This window comes from Podarcis filfolensis (assembly GCF_964270895.1).
Source record: "Podarcis filfolensis genome assembly, chromosome: 8".
Taxonomy (NCBI): Eukaryota; Metazoa; Chordata; class Lepidosauria; order Squamata; family Lacertidae; genus Podarcis; species Podarcis filfolensis.
The window spans coordinates 9,703,226-9,715,171 of NC_139611.1; the positions used below are offsets into that span (position 1 = coordinate 9,703,226).

An 11,946-nucleotide genomic window follows, 5' to 3' on the forward strand; every position below is an offset into this window, starting at 1 on the left:
AAGAGAGTCTCTTGCTGTGTCCTTCTAGGCCTTGACAGGACACGAAACCAAGCCAGAGTGGAGGACAGGCAGGTGGAAGCAAGGAAACTGCCTTATGCCAAATCAGATTTTTTCCTCCAAGTGTGGGACTGCTGTATTTTTCCATGTCATTTTTAAATATGCAAGAGGAGCAAGTGTGGAAGGTTTGACAAAATTAAACAAGGTTGCCCCCTTCTAGCTAAGGGTCTTCTACCAATGGGTCTATTTCCACCACCCCCCGCCACTCCTTACATGCTGCAAGTTATATAAAAGGTAAAGGGACCCCTGACCATTAGGTCCAGTCGTGACCGACTCTGGGGTTGCGGCACTCAACTCGCTTTATTGGCCGAGGGAGCCGGCATACAGCTTCCGGGTCATGTGGCCAGCAGGACTAAGCCGCTTCTGGCGAAGCAGAGCAGCCACACAGAAACGCCGTTTACCTTCCTGCCAGAGTGGTACCTATTTGTCTACTTGCACTTTGACGTGCTTTTGAACTGCTAAAGTGAGATGAGCGCCGCAACCCCAGAGTCGGCCACAACTGGACCTTATGGTCAGGGGTCCCTTTACCTTTACTCGGAGGCAACAAAGACTCGCCCTGAGCTTCTACATGCCAAGCAGTTGCTCTACTGCTCAGCCACAACTTGCATCCTAGAGTTTTCCACCCACCCTCTCCTTCTACCTGGGGCATGGGGAGGCACCACAACGAGAGGCGCAAATGTTGGGCAAAGTGGAGATGTGCTCAGTTCTGGTGTGAATCAGTGCATGGTTCTCTTGTGGAACTCACCGACACCACACCTGGTGATGTCTGGTAAGCTTGGAGGGCTTTTAAAAAATGAATTGGCCAAAGAGGTCCAGGGCAGAAGATTCCACCCCCTTTACCCAGTTGGGTGATGAGAACCTCCTTTGTGCTGCCGGGTGCTCCACAGAAGAAAGGCGGAGTATAAACAACATGAGCAAACAAGAATGAAGAATGAAGAACCTCCATGTGCAGAGGCAGTATATAATAACTAATAGAGAAAGGGCATATCTCCTCTCCCCAGTCTGCACATGGGCTGCCTAGAGAACATCATGGTCCACTGTTGGAGACAGAATGCTAGGCTAGACTGACCTTGATGGATCAACAAAGCAATTCCTTAAGGGTGGGTTTTAGGGACCGGTTTTTGCTCAGACTGATCAGTCTGTTTAAGGTTCCAAGAGGAATATCTTTTTCTTTTTTCCTGGTCATATTGGACACAGTGGCGTAGCGTGGGTTGTCAGCACCCAGGGCAAGGCAAGTAATTTGCGCCCCCTAACCCCTAACCTGCCGCCGCTGCCAGCTTCTTCTTGCTGCTGCCTGGGCTGGGCTGGTGTGGGTCTCTCCCGCGCTCAGCGCTGCGCTGGGCGGCCGCTGCACTGTCCCTCCCCCAGATAGTCCCTCGCTCTCTCTCCGCACCGCACGCCTGGCACCCACCCCCTCCACAGTGGGCGGCGACCCGGCGGCTCGGATCGTATTCGCACAGCCAGCACTGCAGTGAGAGAGAGAGAGTGAGCCAGGTAGGGGCAGAGAGCTGCGAGTGCGAGCGCCCCCCCCCAGATGTTGCGCCCCGTGCGGCCGGGCCCCCCTGCACCCCCCACGCTACGCCACTGATTGGACCGTAACCACACCCTTCCTGCAGCTTGGCTCGCTTGCACAAGTCCTCTGAAAAACCACTTGCCCTGCGAGGGCCCCTTTGCTTCTCCTCTCACCCACTCTCTGCTTCCTGGGCACAAGCACAAACGGTTCTGAGAGGCCGTTTGGGCTCCTCGTTTCTCATAGGACCAGTCTGAGGGCTTTGGCCCGCGGCCAACTCCTTGTTCAAGATCAAAGTCAGGACTGTTTGACTTCCCGGTGGAAATCAAAGGCGTATCTGTCAAGGTTCCCCTCTCCCCACCACTGCGGGTCTGCCACATTCCTTCCACTTGTCAGCCAGAACAACTGTTGCAATTATCTCGCAGAGAAACGCGACCAAGATGGATGGGAAGCTTAAGAAAGCCGCTCATCCAACGGACGACGTTTCATTCCCAACGGGGACAGGCGGGATGATTGCTCAGCTGCAAAAATATGCGTGGCAAGGAGCCACAGGAACATCCATTGTCCATGGCTCCTCAAACTCCCGCAACATCCGCTCCCTCAACCCACCGACAGGGAGCTGGAGGGGCCATGGGGGCACCTGTTGGGCATGCAGAAGGAGGAGAAAGAGGTTGCTCTTCCTGAGGCCTTGGAGAGCTGCCAGAGGAGCTCAAAGATCTATTCCCACCCCGGGAGACTATGAGAAAGCTGCTTTGCCTAAGGAGAACCGGCGAACCCAGGAAGCTACCCGATCTCAGACTCTTGGCCTGCCTATCTCAGTAACGTCTACACTGACTGGCAGCATCTCTCCAGGGTTTGAGGCAGGGAATCTTTGCCCAGCTCTAGCTGGAAATGCTGCCTTGCCCCAAAGGGCCTTTTGCAGCTCAGGCAAATAATTGTCCCCTGCTGTGTTTGTGGCTCGTGAGCAGACCTTGGCTTGGAGAGCTGGAAGGGATGGGGCAGGCAGGTGTCAGCAGTCACCAGCCAACAAGCAGGCCTGTCTCCACTGGCTATCCCCATCCCATGTGGAGATCTGCCCTCCCGCAGATGTGAGCAAATGGTCGCCAATGACTCTTGTGGGTGAGCCAAGCCAGATCTTGCAGAGGGAAGTGGAACGCAAACACACGACGTTGGAATCTGCCTTATTCCGAACCGGAGCTTTGGTCCTGCTAGCTCAGCATCGACTGTACCTGGAAATAAAGGCACTCCAGATGTTGCTCAACTACAACTCCCAACAACCATCGGCCATATTGGCTGGCACTGATGGTGGTTGGAGTTCAACAACAGCTGGAGGGCCACAGGTTTCCTCTGCCCTGGTGTACATTGACTGACAGCAGCTGCCTAGGACTTGAGGCAGTGGTCCCTCCCTGGAGATGCCAGCAGCAGATATTGAATCAAGGACCTTCTGCTTGCAAAGCAAATGTTCTACCATTGAGCTAAATCCCACTTCCCCATGTCTCTCTGTCTAATCCAGGGGTCACCAGTAACCAACCCCTTTTGGTCCCCGGAGCAGTGGACCAGCAGACACTTTCTGCAGAAGTCTCTGCCCATTAGCCAGCTAATTATTAACTCCACATGCCCTTCAAGGGTGGCACAGAGCCAGGAGACGGCTTTGTGTGTGGAGCCATCGCAGTGCTGCCCTCTGAGCATGCCGGCTCCCTTTGGAGAGGACTCTAAGAACAGACAGGTGTGTAGATCGGAGAACTAAACCAGGACTCGATGCAAGAGATGCAAGGCCCCTGGCCTCCGCTGCCCAGAGGAATGTCAGGCCATCACTGCATCATCCGGGAGGAAATTCCTTCACTGAACTCTGCACTCTGTGAGGAAGCCCTATGTTTGCGGGCACACACGCTAAACCCTGTCTGTGGTGCCTACCCCTTTACCCCAAATGACGAGACAAGAGACCAGAGTATGGGTTCAAATTGGCCACAACTTTCTTGAACTTCAGAAGTGGGAAACTTGGCACAGGCCTTGGCAGGTAACCCTCTCAGCCCTCCTGGCTCAGTATACGCAGGCAGATGAGGTCCAGTGAGAGGGGACTGCAAAGCGCAAACTTACACAGCATGCCCTTCCACCAACCTCGCCCCTGGAGTTTGACCTACATGCCACCGCTCTAGGGCCAGGGACTCCCGGTTTTTGCCCTTTAACGGGCCCTGCAAGCGCCGCCACATGGGGAGGGAGCATGGTTGTATCCCCCCGACTTGACTAAAGGATACCTTGCCAAGGCCTAAAAACCGCCACCCGAGGCCCTAAGGAGCCTCGCTGCCAAGTCCCACAACTGAGGGCCAATCAAACCCTGCAGTCTACCCAGTCCCCAAGGACTTGTCACAAGTCGTAGAGCCAGAGGTGCACCCAGGTGCACTCCATCCTCCCGGAATAGGTCAACCCTATCTGCTCTGATGGCGGGATGTGGGTTAGAGAACCCACCAATTTGCCGCATGGTATTGCGCATGGCCCTGTTAATTTTTTCCACAGCATAATTGATGCGAGAGGGACTGGAAGCCCCTCTGAACTCTGAACTCTGCAAGGAAGCCCTATGTTTTGTCTCTCCTGAATCTTCCAACCTGAGATGTCCCTGAATTCTAGTACAGTGGTACCTCAGGTTACATACGCTTCAGGTTACAGACTCCACTAACCCAGAAATAGTGCTTCAGGTTGAGAACAGAAATCGTGCTCCGGTGGTGTGGCGGCAGCAGGAGGCCCCATTAGCTAAAGTGGTGCTTCAGGTTAAGAACAGTTTCAGACCTCCAGAACGAATTAAGTACTTAACCCGAGGTACCACGGTATTAAAAAAGAGAGAGGAAGTTTTCTCTCCACCCACTTTCTTGCACCTGCTCCTCTGTCCATCCAAATTGCCGAGATGACTTGTGTGCCTAGTGATTTGGCCTTTCTATATAAATGCACCACACAGCCCTGCTATTATGATTCGCTCCAATGGGAGCTTTGAGCCTCTTCCGTCCCCAGGAGGCTGTGAGATTCACCACATCTGGTAGAAATGAAAGCATGCAGGTTGCAACAGGTGACACCCTCATGTCAAGAGACCCCTCCCCAGTCACTGCCCTGCTCCACCGCCTGTTTGCATTTTGCCAAAAGAGCCCCTTTGCCTTCTGCAGGCAACAGGCTTTGGTGCTCTTGGCACAGCCAGACACAGCAACCGAGTGGGAGGAGAGGAGAGGAGAGGGGCCCCTGCCTCCCCTTTACTGCCTGCCTTCTTAAATAAATAAAAAGAGATGACTCAGAATGAAATATAATTAGAGTAAAGCCTGTGTGAGACCCTCCTGATCCCTACCCCCAACAAGAACCATCGAAGCCCTCCAAGGACAACTCCGCAGCAGAAATTCTCAGACTCTTGCTAAGACAAATTAAGATCGCAGGTTTCAAACCCACATCAAAGACCCTGCAGGTTTCCCCTTTGAGTCAAGGATGACTCTCTCTGTGGGAAGGAGCTGGGATTCCCTAACAGGAAACTCAAGTGTCCCAGAGCAGAACTCTGCTGCTCTCCGGTGCTCAGGAAAGGAGCAACAAGATGAGCACGTGGTGGGTTTTTGGCACCCTTCTTGCTCCTTGATCTGCTGCCCTCCAGCATCACTGTAGTTCAAACCATCAGGAGGGCACCAAGTTGGGGAAAAACTGTTATAAGCTGATACTGCAGTGACTTGGAGATATGTATTTTGCGGTTTGGCACACACACACAAAAGCTAACGCTATTCTAGGCTGCATCAACAGAAGTCTAGTGTCTTGATCAAGGGAAGTCATAGTCCCACTATATTCTGCCTTGGTCAGACCAACCCTGGAGTCTTGTGTCCCATTCTGGGCACCACAATTTAAGAAGCATGTTGACAAACTGCGACTCCCCCACCCCAGGAAGCTGAGGAGCCCAAGCAAATGCCAAGATGCTACCATCTCCAGCTGGCATCTCCTGGAAGGAAAGGGCACCGGGAACATCCCATGCTGGTGCCTCAACCTGCAACAGGCTCCCAGAACTCAGTTGAAGGCAGTGCTGTGACCAGTAGAAGGGGGAAAGTGGGTCCCGTTTGGCCCTCCTGTCGTTTGGGATCATTAGCTTCCTGCCTCTCGGTAGTTCCTGTGGCACTTTAAGCACCCAGAGCAGAGCTCTCCAAACTTTTCATGTTGGTGGCACACATTTTAAGTTATGCATCATTTGGCGAAACAGTAATGCAGTTTTATTAGCAAACCAGAGGTTAAACGTGCCCCTTTCCAGCCCCGGGAGGAGAGTTTGCACAACACACCTACACACTGCGGCCGACACACTAAGGTGTCACAATACAGAGTTTGGAAAGCTCTGACCTAGACCCTTAAACCAAGTTGATAAACATTCTAGTGCCCATATAGACACTCTCCATGAAATGGCCATCTGTCAGGGATGCTTTAGCTGCGATCCTTGCATTGCAAGGGGGTGTCCTAGATTACCCTTCCAACTCTATAATTCTGTTTAATGGGCTCCAGTGTTTAATGCTGGCTCTTAGTGTTTAAGCATAACCTTGCTAGCATGTGAAATGAGTGCGGGCTGGATGAATCCTTAGCCAGAATTAAGATTGCCGGAAGAAATATCAACAACCACAGATATGCAGATGACACAACATTGATGGCAGAAAGTGGGGAGGAATTAAAGAACCTTTTAATGAGGGTGAAAGAGGAGAGCGCAAAATATGGTTTGAAGCTCAACGTCAAAAAAATGAAGATCATGGCCACTGGGCCAATCACCTCCTGGCAAATAGAAGGGGAAGAAATGGAGGCAGTGAGAGATTTTACTTTCTTGGGCTCCATGATCACTGCAGATGGTGACAGCAGTCACGAAATTAAAAGGCGCCTGCTTCTTGGGAGAAAAGCAATGACAAACCTAGACAGCATCTTAAAAAGCAGAGACATCACCTTGCCAACAAAGGTCCGTCTAGTTAAAGCTATGGTTTTCCCAGTAGTGATGTATGGAAGTGAGAGCTGGACCATAAAGAAGGCTGATCGCCAAAGAATTGATGCTTTTGAATTATGGTGCTGGAGGAGACTCTTGAGAGTCCCATGGACTGCAAGAAGATCAAACCTATCCATTCTGAAGGAAATCAGCCCTGAGTGGTCCCTGGAAGGACAGATCCTGAAGCTGAGACTCCAATACTTTGGCCACCTCATGAGAAGAGAAGACTCCCTGGAAAAGACCCTGATGTTGGGAAAGAATACAGTGGAATACAGGAGTATCTGGCGTGCTCTGGTCCATGGGGTCACAAAGAGTCGGACACGACTAAACGACTAAACAACAACAACAACTTAGTGTTTAATGGAGACTCCTTTTCTGTCTAGGAAAAGCACCAGCTCCTCCTCCACAGCATTACCCAATCCCGAAATCTTCCACTGGTCATCCCACTTCTGCCACCACATGTTGACTGCTGATTTTGTATGGATGTTGCTAACTTCCCTTGTTCATTTGTCAGTGCACTGTGTAGCTCCCTGGCAGGGCTCCCTAATGCAGACTCCACAGGCAGCTGCAATTCTTCAAGGCCAAAGGAAGGCTGAATAGATCACATGCCACTAGCTAGCCCTGGCAAGTTGCCTAGTGAGCTCACAGCAGCCTGGCATTTCAGGCTCTGACTCCCATCAGCCCCAGTCTATGGCTTTATCCATTCCCATCACTCGGTACTAGGATTTTGACAAACCAGCACAAATTGACTCCTTTTTGAAACAGAAGCAGCTAATCTTTCAGGCCACATTTGATGAATGCAGGCAGCATAGACAGCACTTAAGGAAAAACAACAACCTAGCTAATAGCTTGGCTGCATTTATCTGCTTTAAATTAAACTCTTCTTCCCCCCAGCCTCTCCACCTTTTCTTAATACTACATTTTCCTAAAACATCCTTTTTTCGGAGTACTTTTTCTCAGAACCATCTACCGTATAATTATCCACTACAGAAATACTCATTAAACCTTTCCATAAACCCTGGAATTTGTTTCAGCTGCAGCTTGAATATCTAAGTTTCAAAATATGCATTCCAGATCTCAGGTTGATAACCAAGTATCAACACAAATCCACCACCCCCCTCCGTATATTTAGGGGTGCTTGGGGAAATACCCTAGAATGGGGATCCCAGGATACCTGCTGACCTTTCTTTCCTCCTCCCTTCTACCTGCCCCCCCCCACCAAACTAAGGGCCCAATTCATGGGGAAGGACACTCACATTCAGTCAGGAGAGAACAAGTTACTAGACCTCAAGAAAGGTTTGGCTATGCTGGCCAAGAGGATTGGGGGGGGGGCTAAGAGAAGCCAATGGACTCGGGTGGCGCTGTGGGTTAAACCACAGAGCCTAGGGCTTGCCAATCAGAAGGTTGGCGGTTCGAAGCTCCTGTTGCTCAGCCCTGCTCTTGCCAACCTAGCAGTTCGAAAGCACGTCAAAGTGCAAGTAGATAAATAGATACCACTCCGGCGGGAAGGTAAACGGCGTTTTCATGCACTGCTCTGGTTCGCCAGAAGCGGCTTACTCATGCTGGCCACATGACCCGGAAGCTGTACGCCGGCTCCCTCGGCCAATAAAGCAAAATGAGCGCCGCAACCCCAGAGTTGTCTATGACTGGACCTAATGGTCAGGGGTCCCTTTACCTTTTGTTGTTGTTGTTTAGTCATTTAGTCGTGTCTGACTCTTGGTGACCCCATGGACCAGAGCACACCAGGCACTCCTGTCTTCCACTGCCTCCCGCAGTTTGGTCAAACTCATGCTGGTAGCTTCGACAACACTGTCCAACATCCTCTGTCGCCCCCTTCTCCTTGTGCCCTCCATCTTTCCCAACATCAGGGTCTTTTCCAGGGAGTCTTCTCTTCTAAGAGAAGCCAATAAAGCCAGAAGCAGGGGAAACCACTCATTTTTTTTTCCTGGGGAAGTATCAGGTTTTGCCCCCACCCCCACCCCTGTTAAGCAGCCCCCCCCAACTAAACCCAGAAGTTCCCAGCTGGAGCAAACTAGGACCATAAGGACATCAAAGAAAGAGGGATGCACAGAGAGAAAACTAGGGAAATAACTTTCTCAGTGTATCCTTAGCAGCACCCTTTTAAAATTAAAGGGGCTGCAGCCAGAGGGGCTCAAATTGAACCAGAAGTGCCACCTTTTTCTAATAGAGGGGGAGTGCTCTCTGCCTTTAACAGCAATGGGGGGACATTAACAGGTGAAGCTGCGTGGGGTGGGGAGGGAAGCCAGACCACATGAAATTCTACCTGCCAAACAGCAGTTAAAGTTGCAGGAGCTGGTGTCTCTAAAAATGCTGGCAACATGTAAAGAGAGAAAGGAGAGGGTGTCTTTGTGCACCCACAGAGAGCTTTTCGTCAGGCCTCCTTGTAGGGTCCGGGGTGTGAGTGCCTGCTCCTGCACCTCTAAGTGCTACAGCTCTGCTGAAGTCCCTTCAGTTACACTACAATTAAAGGTGCAGAATCTCCGACTGCTTTTTCATTCGGGTGTGTGCTCCCAGGGATTTGACCTTTAAAGCCCTATGTGGCCTAGGACCCACATACCTACGGGACCGCCTCTCCTGGTATGCCCCGCGGAGGACCTTAAGGTCAACAAATGACATCATTTTGGAGGTCCCAGGTCGCAAGGTGGTTAGATTGGTCTCAACTAGGGCCAGGGCCTTTTCAGTACTGGCCCCGACTTGGTGGAATGCTCTGTCACAAGAGACTAGGGCCTTCCGGGATTTGACATCTTTCTGCAGGGCCTGCAAGACAGAGCTGTTCTGCCTGGCCTTTTGGTTTGGACTCAGTCTGACCCTTATGTTTCCCTCCCCTTTTGGTTTTGATCTGTGGGCTACTTTTAAAATGAGGCTACATTTTAAATTGCATTTTAACCTGTATTTTAAATTGGTTTCCCCCCCTATTATGTTTTTACTGTAATTTTACTGGTGTTAGCTGCCCTGAGCCTAGCTCAGGGCGGGGTATAAATAAATTTTTATTATTATTATTATTATTATTATTATTATTATTATTATTTATTATCATCCAGGGGGCGGGGCAGGGGAGACCAGAGAGTGAGTGGGATTGCCATGTGACCAAGGAAAACAGCCAGGTCTGCTCTTGTGCCTTTCGTAGTAATTTGAACTCATCAGCATTTTTGTGTTCTCTCTTTCTGCAAGGAAATTTCCATAATATAATGAACGTTTGTATGTTAGTTTCCCCAATATCTGCAGATTTCTGCACCCTTTCCCCTAAGCTGCGCATTTTTGAATAACTGCACTGATAAATGTGGTTTTGGGTTGTGTTTGGAGGCGGCACATCTGTACTCGCAGGAGGACTGCGCCAAATTGCTCCCTAGAAAGGGCAACTCGCCCTTTCATCTTTTGATCGCCCGCCCCCAGTCAGTGTCCTTTCCCCACCCAGAGGTGCAGAGCAGGTGTTAGAAGCAACTAGTATGGAGTTCGCACAGGGTGAGTTGGTGCACTCTTGATGCCCTCAGGAGACCCCTTGGCAGCTTTGCCCTTCCTTCTGTGGCCTGATGTCCTCTGCTCCCCTCCCTCCTTTTGGATGGATTTAGATGAGTAGGAGATGGTATTTTATTAATTATTCTTCCTCTTTTCACTTGTGTGGGAAGGCAAATATCTATTCCAGCAGAGAAAATCACCACCTGTGCACAGGTTATCTCTAGCTTTTAGACAAGGCTGCGTAATTTTCTAGATTAAACAATAAGGCTGCCATACACCAGGATTTTCCTGGACATTACGGGGAATTGACGGCTTGGGGGAATTTCTGAAAGGTGGCACTTTGTCCGTGATCTTAGGCAAGTCAATCAAAAAATCGAAATCACATTTTTTGGCGCTATTTTAAATAAAAGCTCAACAACTTTGGGGTTTGTCTAAAACAAGCTCAACCGCTTTTGGGGTGTCCTGGTTTTTACTTTTTGAAATGTGGCAACCCTAACAAGGATGCTTAGGCAGACTTTGAATATCTATCTCTGAGTTTGAGTTAAATTAGGTAGCCTAGAGCATTCTTCCTCAACTATTTTTCTCCTGTCCATCTTTGAAAAGATCAAAAATGAAAACAAAAACTGCCTCTAAAAAGGGAAAAAGAGAAAACTGCCTGATTACTTCACTGTGGGGAAAAGGAAGTGTTTGTTGAGCAACAGTGCCATCTAGTGCCCCCAAATTCAAAACACTGGTGAATTTAAACAATGGAAAAACACACCTCTGGCTCCACCACCCCCAAATCCGTTTAAATTCCTTCAGAAAGAGAGAGGAAAAACAACACAATAATTGCTCAGAAATGTACCTTTGTTATCCATGAAAATCTTGCAATAATTTTTATTTTATTTTTAAAGAAAGGTCCCTGACTGTAACCTTTATTGTGATGGTAATAATTTACCGTATTTTTTGCTCTATAAGACTCACTTTTTCCCTCCTAAAACGTAAGTGGAAATGTGTGTGCGTCTTATGGAGTGAATGCAGGCTGCGCAGCTATCCCAGAAGCCAGAACAGCAAGAGGGATCGCTGCTTTCACTGCGCAGAGATCCCTCTCGCTGTTCTGGCTTCTGAGATTCAGAATATTTTTTTTCTTGTTTTCCTCCTCCAAAAACTAGGTGCGTCTTGTGGTCTGGTGCGTCTTATAGAGCGAAAAATACGGTAACTCAGAAAAGGCTAAAGCTTTAAAGTTCACTCACCTGAGACTGGAGAAATAAATTGTTTAATCAATTATGTTTTTAATGTTTGATGCCATATTGTGTTTTAATTTGTTGTAAGCCGTCCAGAGTGGCTGGGGTAACCCAGTCAGACGGGTGGCATAATAATAATAATAATAATAATAATAATAATAATACTCTCCTACTTACAGAAATCCACCCAATAAATTATGGGATGGGGGAGAACAGGAGGGGCCTCTCCCCCTCCCTGTTGGCTGTTTCGGGCATTGGATTCCAGAGGCTCAGATTTGCTGTCGCATTCATTTGCTTCCGTGTTCACTGATCTGTACCGATTTTCAGAAGAGGATGAGGTGGGGAGGATTTCTCCAATACTAGAGAGAGAAGCCACAGCTCCAAGCTTCTGCCAGCTGAGATTCCACTCCCCACCTCCCTGCCACCGCAATCCCTTTTGCAAACCCACCATTACCTGTTTTGTGCCCCTGGAGAGAACAGCTCTACCTGTCCCCAGTTCCTGTAACAGCTGGAGAACCACTACCACCCCCCTATCTGTTGCCTGGTTCCCGGCGGGCATCTCTGTGTCCGTTGTGGCTCAGCAGGAGAGCACCTGCTCTGCATGCAGAAGGTCTCCGGTTTGACCCCCGTCACCACCCACAGGTAGGATGGGGAATGTTCCCTGCCTGAAACCCTGGAGCAGGCATAGGCAAACTCGGCCCTCCAAATGT

At 49.7% G+C, this 11,946-nt stretch overlaps 1 long non-coding RNA gene across 1 annotated transcript in view; it reads left to right on the top strand.

The window, feature by feature from the left end:
* LOC310769943 overlaps positions 1-11,946 on the top strand; it is a 156,137-nt gene that overhangs the window by 98,801 nt on the left and 45,390 nt on the right. The gene's annotated exons all lie outside the window — the stretch shown is intronic.